This window comes from Ovis aries, chromosome 24, assembly GCF_016772045.2.
Source record: "Ovis aries strain OAR_USU_Benz2616 breed Rambouillet chromosome 24, ARS-UI_Ramb_v3.0, whole genome shotgun sequence".
NCBI lineage: Eukaryota > Metazoa > Chordata > Mammalia > Artiodactyla > Bovidae > Ovis > Ovis aries.
This window is the reverse complement of record NC_056077.1, coordinates 32,548,316-32,561,726: the sequence shown is the minus strand read 5'-3', so window position 1 is coordinate 32,561,726 and position 13,411 is coordinate 32,548,316.

Below are 13,411 nucleotides of genomic sequence, written 5' to 3'. Positions count from 1 at the left end.
AGAATGTGCAGCTCTGAGAAACTGAGAATGTAAACTGTGAACTTTGGCAATGCAGGCCCATTGATTGCAACAAATGTAGGCGCTTCCCTGGTGGCCCAGTGGTTAAGACTTCCCCTTCCAATGCAGGGGTTGCGAGTTTGATCCCTGGTCAGGGAGATAAGATCCCACATGCCTTGTGGCCAAAAAAACCAAAACATAAAACAGAAGCAATAGTGTAACAGATTCAATAAAGGCTTTAAAAATTGTCCACGTCAAAAAAACAAAAAATCTTGAACTAATGTACCAGTCTGGGGGGAATGTTGATAATGGGGGAGGCTGGTCATGAGTGGAAACAAGAGGGTGCTTGGGAAATCTTTGTACCTTCCTCTCAGCTTTGCTCTGTACCTAAAACTGCTCTAAAGTACAGTCTTCAAAGAAAAATCCCACGCTCTTTCCTCATTATCACTCCATAGAAGAACCAAAGCTATTGCCATCTACGAAGATGGAAGAAGATGGCCACCATGACCAGATGCTGTGATGGGAAAGACGGAGGGGAGAGCGCAGGGTGTCACAGGGGGTGGGGTCCAAGGGGCAGAAGGCACAGGCACCCCCCTCAAAGGCCCTGGCTGGGCTGCCAGCCTCTGGCTCAGCTTGGCTGTGGTCGTTCATTTCTCAAGGAGTTTAGTAATATGCCCTGCCTGGCGCTGACTCCTTCTCCTAAGTAACTCGCTTATTTATTGGTAACATGCATATGGAGACATGTACACATTAAGCGTGTGTGCTGAGATGTGCAAGGCAAACACTACGCTCTCATATCAAAACAGAATGCTAGAGGTTCCGGTCATAACTTTTCTCAGTCACTACTTCTGCTGTGGTTTCTAATACCAGTTTTAGAAACCAGTTCCAAAACCAAAACCATATCAGTTTTGCCTATTTTTGAGCTTTTTATAGGTGGAACCGAGTCTTCCCAGGTGGCGATAGTGGTAGAGAATCCATCTATCCGCCTGCCAATGCAGGAGGTGAAAGAGGCATGGGATCAAGCCCTGGGTTGGGAGGATTCCCTGGAGTAGGAAAAGGCAACCCACCCCAGTATTCTTGCCTGGAAAATTCCATGGACAGAGAAGCCTGGTGGAAACAGTCTATGGGGCTGCAAAGAGCTGGACACAACTGAGTGACTGAACACTCATAGATGGAACTGCATAGGACGTCCCCATCCCAGACTTTAAAAAAATATATAGTTGGCTTGCAATGTTGCGTTAATCTCAGATGTACAGCAAAGTGATTCAATTTTACATATATATGTATATGTATATATGTGTGTGTGTGTGTATTCCTTTTTTTTCAAAGATTTTTTTAATGTGCATCACTTTTAAAGTCTTTACTGAGTTACAATATTGCTTATGTTTTATGGTTTGGATTTTTGGCCAAGAGGCATGTGGGATCTTAGCTCCCCAACCAGGGATCAAACCTGCACCCTGTGTGTTGGAAAGCCACTGGGCCACCAGGGGAATCCCATATATATATATATATATATATATTCTTTTTCAGCTTCTTTTCCACTATAGGTTATTACAAGGCTACAGGACGTTGAATAGAGTTCCCTGTGCTATACAGTAGGTCTTTTGAGTATCTATTTTATATATAGTAGTTCAGTTCAGTTCAGTTCAGTTCAGTTGCTCAGTCGTGTCCGACTCTTTGCAACCCCATGAACTGCAGCACGCCAGGCCTCCCTGTCCATCACCAACTCCCAGAGTCCACCCAACCCATGTCCATTGAGTCAGTGATGCCATCCATCCATCTCGTCCTCTGTCATCCCCTTCTCCTCCTGCTCTCAATCTTTCCCATCATCAGGGTCTTTTCAAATGAGTCAGCTCTTTGCATCAGATGGCCAAAGTATTGGAGTTTCAACTTCAGCATCAGTCCTTCCAATATATATAGTAGTATGTATCTGCTAGTCCCAAATTCCAAATTTATCCCTCCCCCACTTTGCCCTTTGGGAACCATACGTTTGTTTTCTATGTCTGTGATTCTCTCTCTGTTTTGTAGATAAATGCATTTGTGTTGTTTTGTTTCGTTTTCAGATTCCACATCTAGATGATATCATACGGTATTTATCTTTCTCTGTCTGACTTCACTCAGTATGATAACCTCTGCGTCCATCCATGTTGCTGCAGATGGCATGATTTCATTCTTTTTTATGGCCGCGTAATATTCCATTGTATATATGTTCCATGTCTTCCTTATCTATTCATCTGTCGACGGATGCTTAACCTTCTGTTTGTTCGGCATGACACTCGTCAGCTCAGCCTGCTCTGTGTGTGGCTGCCGTTTGTCCATCTTCTCTGTGGCACCGTGCCCCTGTGGATAAGCGAACTAGTATATGCTATTTTCTCCTACTATCATTTTTGCTCTTTGTCATAGTTTCCAGTTTGAGACTATAATGAGTTGTGCAAATGCAAACACTGTTTCGAGTATTTTTTAGGAATGGGTGCATGTTTCATGTATACCCTGGAGTGGAACTGCTAGGTCATGGGAAGGCAGATGTTCAGCCTTAGTAATTTAGTAGTAAAGTTGTTTGGGGTTTTTGTTTTATATTTGTGTAAGTTAGTACACATTTATAAATATTTTCTTGAGTATTTTTGTAAATTATTCTGCTTCTGTGTATCCTAGAATATCAAAATGGGACTGTTTGTACCTCAGTTTTAGCTGAAGCCCCGAAAGACAGAGAGTGAAACAACAGGGGACCAGCACTTTACATTCCCAAATGAGGTTCCAGACAACTTAGGAATGTTCTCAGGACTTCCCTGATGGTCCAGTGGTTAAGAATCACCAGCCAGTGCAGGGGACATGGGTTCAGTTCCTGGTCTGGGAAGATCCCACACGCTGAGAGGCAACTAAGCCCATGCATCACAAGCACTGAGCCCTTGCTCTAGAACCTGTACTCTGCAACAAGAGAAGCTACCCAATGCGAAGGCCATGCACTGCAGCTAGAGAGTAGCCACCCCTTGTTGAAACTAGAGATAAGCCCACGTGCAACAGCAAAGTCCCAGTGCAGCCAAACTGTGAATAAATAAATAGAAATCTAAAAGCAAGAATGATCTCAAATTCCAAAGGTGGCCGACAACAGTTCTGGGGTCTGTTAGCCCAGTGCCCTCGTGAGGATCTCACGGGATGGAAGTGGAAAGGTCAGGACAGGTTGGTGATTGTGGGTCCTGCCCCCCAGGTCCATCAGGGAAGGGCAGGGTGTTTATTGAGAGGGGTTTCAAGGAGGCCACACAGTAGGTCCCTTATGGGTGTCCTGGAGCGCAGTGTCTCAGATGGCCGAGAGTGAAGGGAAGTGACCACACGGGGAGCGGGCACACCTGCTCTGATTCAGGGCAAAGACGCATGTTTCCTGGGAACAGTGGAAGCCACCGGGAGGCAGAGTCTCCTAGGATAGACAGGCGATTTCAGCAGAAAGAAGCTAGAGGAAGAGGGGCTGCTCACTCGGATCCTGCCCAGCTAAGGGAGCAGAATCAGCTGGGTTGCTGGGTGGAGCTCCAAGGAACCCGCAGAATGATCCTTGAGTACGTTGTTATGGTTCAGTTGCTCAGTCACATCTGACTCTGACCCCATGGACTGCAGCATGCCAGGCTTCCCTGTCCATCACCAACTCCCGGAACTTGCTCAAACTCATGTCCACTGAGTCAGTGATGCCATCCAACCATCTCATCCTCCGTCGTCCATTGAGGAAGTGGAGCCTGCTTCTGGGCGCAGGAGACCAGCAGGTGGCTGGGGGCCCTGACCTGTCCTGCCCCGGCTCTCTCCTGGGGCCCCGAGCGGGAGGAGCCAAAAGCAGCCTGTGAATGGCCGAGGGAAGACGGCAGCACTTGATGGAAGCAGAGAAGAACTCACCCGCCACCACCCTGTCCTGCTGCTTTTTCATCCGGAAACTAGAGCCGCTGGGCGGAGAAGAGTTTAACTTCATATGCAGTTAGGAGTTTGGACTTGACATCCTTCTGGCGTGTTAAGAGTTGCAGTGAGATGACTCAAGAGTAACAGCAGCAGCCACATGAGTTTTAGTTGATACAAGCGATCTGAACAGTCTGCGAAGTCCTGGCTCTGGAAGAGCGAGGCCCTGGGATGGCGCTTGGGGTTGGCGATGGGCTGGGAGATGCGTTTGTCAAGGCGCAGGCGTCTGTCTGTGTTGTGATTGTTTCTTTCTTGGGTCACACTGTGTGGCTTGTAGGATCTTAGTTTCCCCCACCAGGGACTGAACCTCTAACCCCTGCAGTGGAAGCATGGAATCCTAACCACTGGAGCCCCCAGGGAATTCCTCGAGGCAGAGGTGTCATGATGCAGGGTGATGTTACAGGGTGTTGGATGGGAAATGGTTATGGAGCCCCTCAGAGATACACAGAAGTCTCCCTCCTGGGTCCCCTTGTAAAGTCTGGTTCACCCTGATGTTCTCGTTCTCCTCTTGGGATGGAGACACCCTTTCACAGCATCCAGAGAATGGGTGCCGTCACGGGTGGGATTCTTAAGACCCTAGCATCCCTGAATTTGCTCCGAATGTTCTAGCACGGGAGGAGAGAAAGTGGGAATGACCCAGAAGGTTCAGTTACAAGTGCCCGAGCACTGCCTAACAGTCAGGCACACTCAGGAAGCCCACAGGACTGAGTTCCTTGAGCTGTACCCAAGAAGGACTTTCAGTGTTGACTCCTGAACTTGAAAAAGATAAGCAAGAGCGGTAACTCCTAACTGGTGAGACATGGACCAGCTGGGATGGTGCGTGGGACGAGGGATTGGACTCTTCTCAGAGCATCTTTATCCATCTTGTGATCAAACGTGGCCTGTAAACCAAGCAAATAAAATGTATTGTGGATGGTGTGCAGCAAATAGCAAGATGCCCATTCTTGCAATGCATTGCTAAATTTTTCATAACGACACTGGACTGTGTCGTTAAGTCATTCCCCATCCCAGATATGATCATGGGAAGATCAGAGGTTTTCTTATACATTGTTCCCTTAAAGCAGATGAGAAGAAAGAGATACACAGGATTCTGATGCCATTGTGTTAACACTAAAATGCCATTTAGCCAGCATGCAGGCTGCCAGATAAAACTGTGAGGTACTAGGGGGATGAATTGAAAATTGTCATTCCGTCAAGCCTAGTGACAACATTATCTGCAGATCTTAGAAAAATCAGCTCAGAAAAAATCCCTGGTTGGTAGTGATCCTCTTAGATAGATTGAAATCTTTCCAGGCTATTCCTCCGGGCTCATCAATCAAGGGCAGTTGTCATGGTGAGCAGTTGAATAGATGGTTTCCATTTAATTATCTCCAGCCCTCCAGATATTGAAAGCACTTGGGGACACAGGCCTCACTGGCCCTTGACTCCCTGGCTACAATAACCATTGCTTCCCCCCACCACCTTCACCCAGAGGCATTCATTCTTTCATTCAGTAAATAGGTACCCAGGGCCTATCATATGCCAGGCAGGTTGTCTGGCCAAGGATGCTTCTGTGAAAATGTCAGGGGCTGTCCACGATTTCACACACTTTGAGCTGGACTAGGGGGATGTGAGTCTGTGCTGTGTGTGTGTTCATAGGCAGGCGCTGGAGCCTGGGAAGGTCTCGGGGTTGGGCCAAATGGCCAGGAGCTGTCAGTTGGGAGTTCCAGGTAGTGAACAGTGAGATCACAAAAGTCTTGGTAGAGGGAGGAGGTCCAGGTCTAATCTTTCTGCATCACTGGGGATGAAAGGAAAGAGTGAGACAAGGACATCAATCAAAGCAGGCAGGTTACTACCTGCCAGTGAGAGGAAGCCAGTGATGAGGACCTAGTGAGTAAAAGGAGGGAAGTAGGAAGAATGGACAAGAAAGGAAGAAGAGTCCTGGGAAGTTACTTGGACAGTATCACAGTTTCTGCATCTCCCATTCATTTGATGTCAAGTGCATGGGAGACTAGAGTAAAAGCTTGTCTTAAAGAAGCGGAGTTAGGGTGGGGACCACGTAGACAGTGACACAGCTATCTATTCTTTCATCCGTCATCCATTCACTTATCCATCTATTCATCCCTCCTTCTCTCCATCCATCCACATCCATACAGCCAGCTATCCATTCGGTCATTTGTTCATTTCTGAGCATCTCCTATGTACCATCATGTAGGGGTAATACACGTGGAGCAAATCATTTCACAGGACTTATTTAGTCATCAATATGAGTTATGCTATGAAAGCCCATGATCAGAGTGTCAAGGAAGGCTTCCCTGGGGCAGTGAAACTCTACAGAGGTGTGGCAAAGGAGGAGGAACTAGAAAGAAAATTCACTGGCGGAGGGGAAAGCAAGGATGAGGACTTTACACGGAGACGAGTGCCCAGTGAACAAGGTGGACACTGACCACGTGCAGAGGGCCCCTGGGACCTGATCCTATAAGCATGGGGGCTTGAATCAGTGGACAGAGGAAGGGTCTGCATTTTTAAGTGATCATTCCGCTGCTACAGGGAGAAGGTGGTGGAGGAGGGCAGGCTGGAGCAGAAGGCTGGAAAGCTACGGACCTTGAGAATATCCATCTTCCAAGCCTCCTCCATCCCTCCAAGCTCCCCTGACTCCTAGGATAACCACATCTTTGGGTCGACTTGGGAGTGTTGCCATATTAAGAGAAGGAAAGGGAAACACAGAGAAAGAGGTGATATACTCAAGGTCTCTGGCAAGATGACAGAAGCAGGATCAAAATAAAGGTTTTTAAATTCCAAGTCCAGGGCTCTTTCCTTTGTGCCATGAAATCGCCATCAATTCAGCCATCTGGGCGAGGGTTGGGATACACAGACACTCCAAGCTGCTAAGTACACCATTATCTATGATGCAGAGTCTTTTTTTTTTTTTTTTTTTTTTTTACTGTTGTGGCTGCTACAGCAACAGATTTGACTTCCTAATTATGTTTTTGCTTGGGCTAATGTAAAAATTAATTTTCATTCCCTGAACAACCATCAGCTACTGGTAGGAGGAGATAACTGAACAGAGTGAGCCATATAGTCATCCAATCCCAGGACCATCTACAGGCTGGGGCAGGAAGCTGTCATCTGTTACATACGCATTCTGTGCTCTGCGCTTGGTGTGATGCCTTCTTTTTCCCAACCCTGTGACATAGATTTTAATATTCCCATTTTAGGACGAGAAGATGGAAGCCACAGAGGTTAAGCAACTTGCTCAGAATTACTTGTGAAGTAAGTGGTAGGACAGAACTTAAGCTCCATCTGTCTATGTCTAAAAGTAATTCTCTTTCTCCAACGTTGGACCACTTCCGGTTCTAATATTCCTGTAGATTCCTGGTGGCAATGTGAGACAGGGACCAGGGGGCCAGAGGAGAATCAGAAGGGGCTGGCCTACAGTAGTATGTGTTGGGGTTACCACTGTTCAGAGTCTACTTCCTAGCTTTGGTTCTTCTATCTAGTTTTTTCAGGTCACAGGGAGATATGTGAGTCTTAGGAGAACAGATTCATGTGGATCAAACTCACAAGAGCCTGATGCATAAGTCTGAGTGACAGTCTATTCCCTGGCCAGGGAAGGACCAGAATTTCCAGGTCTATTTTCCAGGGCATATCTTTCCCAGAAGATGGATAGACTGGCTTACTAAGCAGAAGGCTGCTTGGCATGTGTAAAATCAGAACCAAAGTATCTGGGAGGCAGCTCTGAAGAATCCTATGCATAGCTTGTGGATGACTTATTTTCGGCTTCCTTTCTCATGCGATGGGAATGCTTCAGTGTCTTCTCTTTAAACATAGCTGAGTATGTGTTGTCATGTTTTGCTCTTTGCTCTTGTTTTACTAGACTTTTCTTGATACCACCCCTCTGTAGAAATATATTTTTTTCTGTGAGGGACAGTCTGGTCCTGGACACTCTCCCAGCTTCTGGTAGCCTCAGTGTTCTCTGGATTATAGGTGGCATCCTCCCTGCATCTTTGCATCATCTTCCTCTCTGTGTCTTTCTCTCTGTCCAAACATCCCCTTTCTAGAAGGACGCTGGTCATATTGGATTACAGTCCACCATCATGACCTCATTTAAACTTGATTACTTCTGTTAAGATGCTGTTTTCAAGTAAAGTCACATTCTGACACGTACTGGGGGTTAGGAAACCAGCATCTCTTTGGGAGAGGGGGCACAGTGCTACCCATATCAGTTCCCTTAGGGCCAAACTCACAAGTAAGGTCAAGAGGGAGCCAGGTAAAGAAATGGTAGGGCTGCAGGCTTCCACGAGAGACCCCTTCCCTGGACTCAAGACAGTGAAACCTTGGGACTGTGCCTACCGGCTTCTGCAGCACCAGCCACAGGAGGGGTCTCAGCAGGGCCACCAAGGGGGACAACAAGGCACAGCAGAGAGAGAGAGAGAGGGGGACCCCAGAGAGAATGGCTGCAGTATTCCTATCATCACGTCCCCTTTCTTTTTCTCAAGTGACTGGGACTATGTGTCCCTTGCAATTAAAGAATCTGAATAAGAAAGCGACCTGCCTCTAAGACCTGGGGTTACTATAGTGTCTCCTTAATCATGACCAAACACACGGTCCAGGCATCAGGGCTGATAACATTCTGAGCAGGACATTACATTTCTGTTTCAATCTGCTGCCTGCCACAGTCTATGTGACTCTGGCTCTCATCCCCTCATGTCAACCAACGGCTCTTCCCAGCTAGAACATTCTGTAATTTTTACCATAATTGGTCAATTAAGCCCAAAGAGTCCCTCCAATAGGCAGCCTTAAAGATGCACTTTAGAAAACCCACCAAGTGGGTAAATCACGTGCCCCATAAGTGAGAGTTTATTATCTAACTCTCTGGGAAGCAGACCAGAATTCCTTCCCAAATGTGAGATTTACTTTAAGCTCAAGTTATTTTTAAAAGGTAGACAAAACCCATGATATCATCCCACTATTAATTTGTAGATGTGAAAAGATTCCTACCAATTCTGAGTCTTAGATAAATACACAAGAGTAATAATAACCTTTGCAGAAAGGTATTGAGCCCTAGACACTTACTGAAGGCAAACGTTATTTGTTCCAAGAAACCTGCACAACTGGGTCTTTTGATTTTGCATGTAAGCTGCCAGAACAGGCAATTGCAGTTCTTTTTCTATTTCGGGTCTCAAAATACCTTAGAATTCTTTCCATTGTGGCCCAACTGTCAGGGGGAACAACGCGGCACCAACGTAGGAAAGACTCTATATTAGAATGCTTCAAAGAAATGAACGTCTCAGGCTTATGTTGGGCAGGAGCTGGGGGAGCAGAAGGAAGTTGTTTGTGCCTATAGCCTGCAGATTACTTGTATCTTGCTGTGCACTGGGCCTGGGAGCCACGGGCCCTCTCTGCAAAATCTTCATGGGGGACACGTGGGTCATCAAATAACGCCAATGCCTTGCAATGGGTTTCAGTGAAGGATTTCCCAGGTGGCGCTAGTGGTAAAGAGCCTGCCTGCCAATGCAGGAGACATAAGAGATGCAGGTTCGATCCCTGGGTCAGGAAGATCCCCTGGAGGAGGGCACGGCAACCCACTCCAGCATTCTTGCCTGGAGAATCCCATGGACAAGGAGCCTGGCAAGCGATAGTCCATGGGGTCACACAGAGTCAGACACAACTGAAGCGACTTCACAGACACGCATGTCCAGCAAGAGAAGAATGATTGAATGCACCATGGCACATCCATAGATGTGAGTCTTTTGTGGCTGTTAAACATGGTTTGGAAGAATATTTAATATTCTTTTTCACACTCACTATTGCATGTTAAGTATAAAAGGCAGGATACAGAGTTCTATGCAATATGGATCTCAGTTCAGTTCAGTCACTCCGTCGTGTCCAACTCTTTGAGACCCCATGGACTGCAGCATGCCAGGCCTCCCTGTCCATCACCAACTCCTGCAGCTTGCTCAAACTCGTGTCCATCGAGTTGGTGATGCCATCCAACCATCTCATCCTCTGTCGTCCCACTTTATATATATTATGTGATATACATACATATTTAAATATATGCATATACTATATACTTGCACATAGTTTATAATACATTATTATAAATTATTGTATTATTATACAATGTATATATATTGTTGTTGTTCAGTTGCTAAATCATGTCCGACTCTTTGCAACCCCATGGACTGTAGCCCACCAGGCTCCTCTGTCCATGGGATTCTCCAGGCCAGGATACTGGAGTGTGTTGCCATGCCCTCCTCCAGGGGATCTTCCTGACCCAGAGACTGAACTCGTGTCTCTTATATCTCCTGCAATGGCAGTCAGGTTCTTTGCCACTAGAGCCAGTTGGGAAGCCCTAATAATTTGTACGGTGGCTTAATGCATGCAAAGGTCTGAATGTTTGTGCTCTCCTGAAAATTCACATGTTGAAATCCTAACTCTCAAGGATGATGGTATTTAATGATGAGGAAACAGAGCCCACATAACTGAAAAGGCTGGTCCAGTATCACACAGTTCATGGCAAACAGTCCATAAAATCTTCACTACATCAAATTGGCACTAAAAATATAAAATTCACCTTATGTGTGTGCTAGTCACTAAGTCACATCAGACTCCTGTGACCCCATGGATTGTAGCCTGCGAGGCTCCTCTGTCCATGGGATTTTCCAGGCAAGAATGCTAGCGGGGTTTGCCATTTCCTCCTCTGGGGATCTTCCTGACCCTGGGATCGAGCTCTCATCTCCCGTGTTCCCTGCATTGGCAGGCAGATTCTTACCACTGCGCCACCTGGAGACAAAAACCCACTCTGAGAACACTTATTCCTGATCTAAACAGAGGACATGGAGCTCAGTCCCTCAAGGCAAAGTATGCTTAAGAGATCTAAACACTGAAGGAACATGTCTTTTTAAAAATGTTTCTTTTTTTTTTTTGAAGCAAGATATACTACTGTGAAGTTGAGGAAAAAAATTAGAAATGATAAAAGTATTTATGATAATGGGTGAGAAACCCATTAAGAATTTTATTAGATAAGGATGACAAAATTAATTTCCCCTGTTTTCATTTTGGTATCAGTGAACATTTGTGTTTCCATAATAAAAATCGCAATGAAAGGGAAATTGGACACAGGGCATTACCCTTTTCCCTCAGCAGGGTGGAGGAGGGTGATTTCTTTTCCCTTGAAAGATGAGGGAGGGCTACCGTGGGTTTAATTAGGGAAGGAGCTGTACGCAGGAAAAGAGCAAGGCTTAAGGTAACAACAGCCTGAGACTTAATTTCCCATGTTGAGTGGTACTCACACACTTGGGCTCTGGCTACACGGACAATGTGATTTCCAAGGTGTTTCTGCTCCTGGCTCGTGGTACTGGGCAGGGAACCTTACGTCTGCATTTTTCACTTTTCCTTTCTGTGAAGTAGTGCTTCTAAGAGTACCTTGCACTGGGAGCTATGCAATGAGATGACCCATTCCTTAGAACAGTGCTTGGCCCTTGGTGATGGGGCCATCGAATGTCACCTGCTATCTGCCCTTGGCACAGAATGGTATGACTTCAACCTCACTGGGGGAAATTGACCCTCGTGTCTGAAAGGATTTTGGTTTTGAATATATTTACCCATTCACTCTCTCACTCAAAACTCTCTGCCAGGCAGTCTGCATTCATCTCCTGTGACACCAGAGACCAGGTCCAGATGCCAGCAACCTTTGTAGTTGCCACGGGGACAGAAACTGTAGCTATGAAAGGATGCTGGGAGTAATGTGTTTGATGGAAAGAAAACCAAGAACAAAAGGAAACAGTGACTTTAGAGAGGAGAAATACACACAGAGAGATAACCAATAAAAGAAAAGACGACAAATATATTTTTCCTCCTTAACCAAACTAAGAATACCCCCAAGGATTTCAATTCGTAAAGGGTCAGTTCAGATGAACCTAAATGAAGACTAAGTTCACCGAGCCTCTGACCCCTGTCTCTATATTGATTATGGCTATATACAAGGGTGAATTGCTACTCGTTTGTTTATTTTGTTTGGCTAAAGGCGAGAGAAAGCATTTTGCCCATGGCTTCGTGGGAGGATGCTGTTGAAATGGGGAATACAAGGTCCTAAGTGTGGTGGACCCTTAGTCTGGACCCTGAAACAGGAGTGGGCCCACTAGAGAGATGAAGGGGGTGGTCAGAATCCAGAGAACCATCAGATATGGGATTTTATGGGACTTAAGTCACAAGTAATGGGGTGCTGCATTTCATGATGCGATGTGGCTGAAAGTCAGCTGTGCCTCCACTACTCTGACCCAGACCATGGAGGACTCTGGCTGCGTGGTTCATTTCTTGATCTTTGGCTCTGCTGGGTCTCTGATGCTGTGCAGGCTTTTCTCTAGCTGCAGCGAGTGGGGGCTGGTCGCTAACCGCGGTGTGCAGGCTTCTCTTGTGGAGCTCAGGCTCCAGGGCATGCGGGCTTCAGTCGTTACAGCATGTGGGCTCAGCAGTCGCGGCTCCCGGGCTTAGTTGCTCCGAGGCATGTGGGATCCTCCCAACCCAGGGTTGGAACTCACGTTATCCTGCATTGGCAGGTGGCTTCTTTGCCACTGAACCCCTAGGGTAGCCTCGCAGTCACACTTTTAAACCAAATATAATCAAGTGGCAAAATCCTTAATCCAGGCAATACGGTTTGCCAGGTCCTGAGGAATTTCCCAGGGCACTGGATTTTCAGCATGGAAACTGGAAAAGTCAAAGGAAAACCAGGAGGAGTTGGTCCCCTAATGTGGTGAATGAGTGTGATGGTTAATTTATGTGCCCAGATGAAGCATTATCTGGGTACCTGTAAGGGTGTTTCTGGATGAAACTAGCATTTGTATTGGTGACCTTGAAAAAGGAGATGGCCCACCCTAATGTCAGTTGGCTTCATGCAAACTGCTGAGGATGGGAAGAGGACAAAAGACAGAGGGGCAAGAGACTCACCCTTTCTTCCTTTCTGTCTCACCATTGAGTTGGATTTGGACCCTCTTCTCATCTTCTCCTGCTCTTGGATTGGGATTTACATCACTGGCTCCCCTGGTTCTCAGGACTTTGAACTTGGACTGAATTACACTATGGGATTTCCTGGGTTTTCCCTGATAGGAAATCCCATAGTTTGTTTTTTTTTTTTAAAGCAAAGTCAGTCTTTAATGATCGGTTTTCTGTTTCGTGGTATTTTCTTTCAAGCAAAGGCCATGTTTTTGTAAGATACTACATTTCAGTGGGGCTATTCTTTGTCCTCGGCAAGCATTCCTGAGTGGTAGGTTTCAGGAGGATTCCAATTTATTGCTTCTGGTGTCCAGTAACCTTGGAATGAGTGTCTGTCTCCAGGCCTCCTGAAGGACATGCTTTTTCGGAGAGTTACTGCTCTTAAAATTGTTCTCTAATAAAAGCAAGTGTCCCCCATTCTAAGTAGAATTGGTAAAGAATCTTCCTGAAGTGCAGGAGACTGTGGTTCAGTTACTGGGTTGGGAAGATCCGCTGGAGAAGGGAT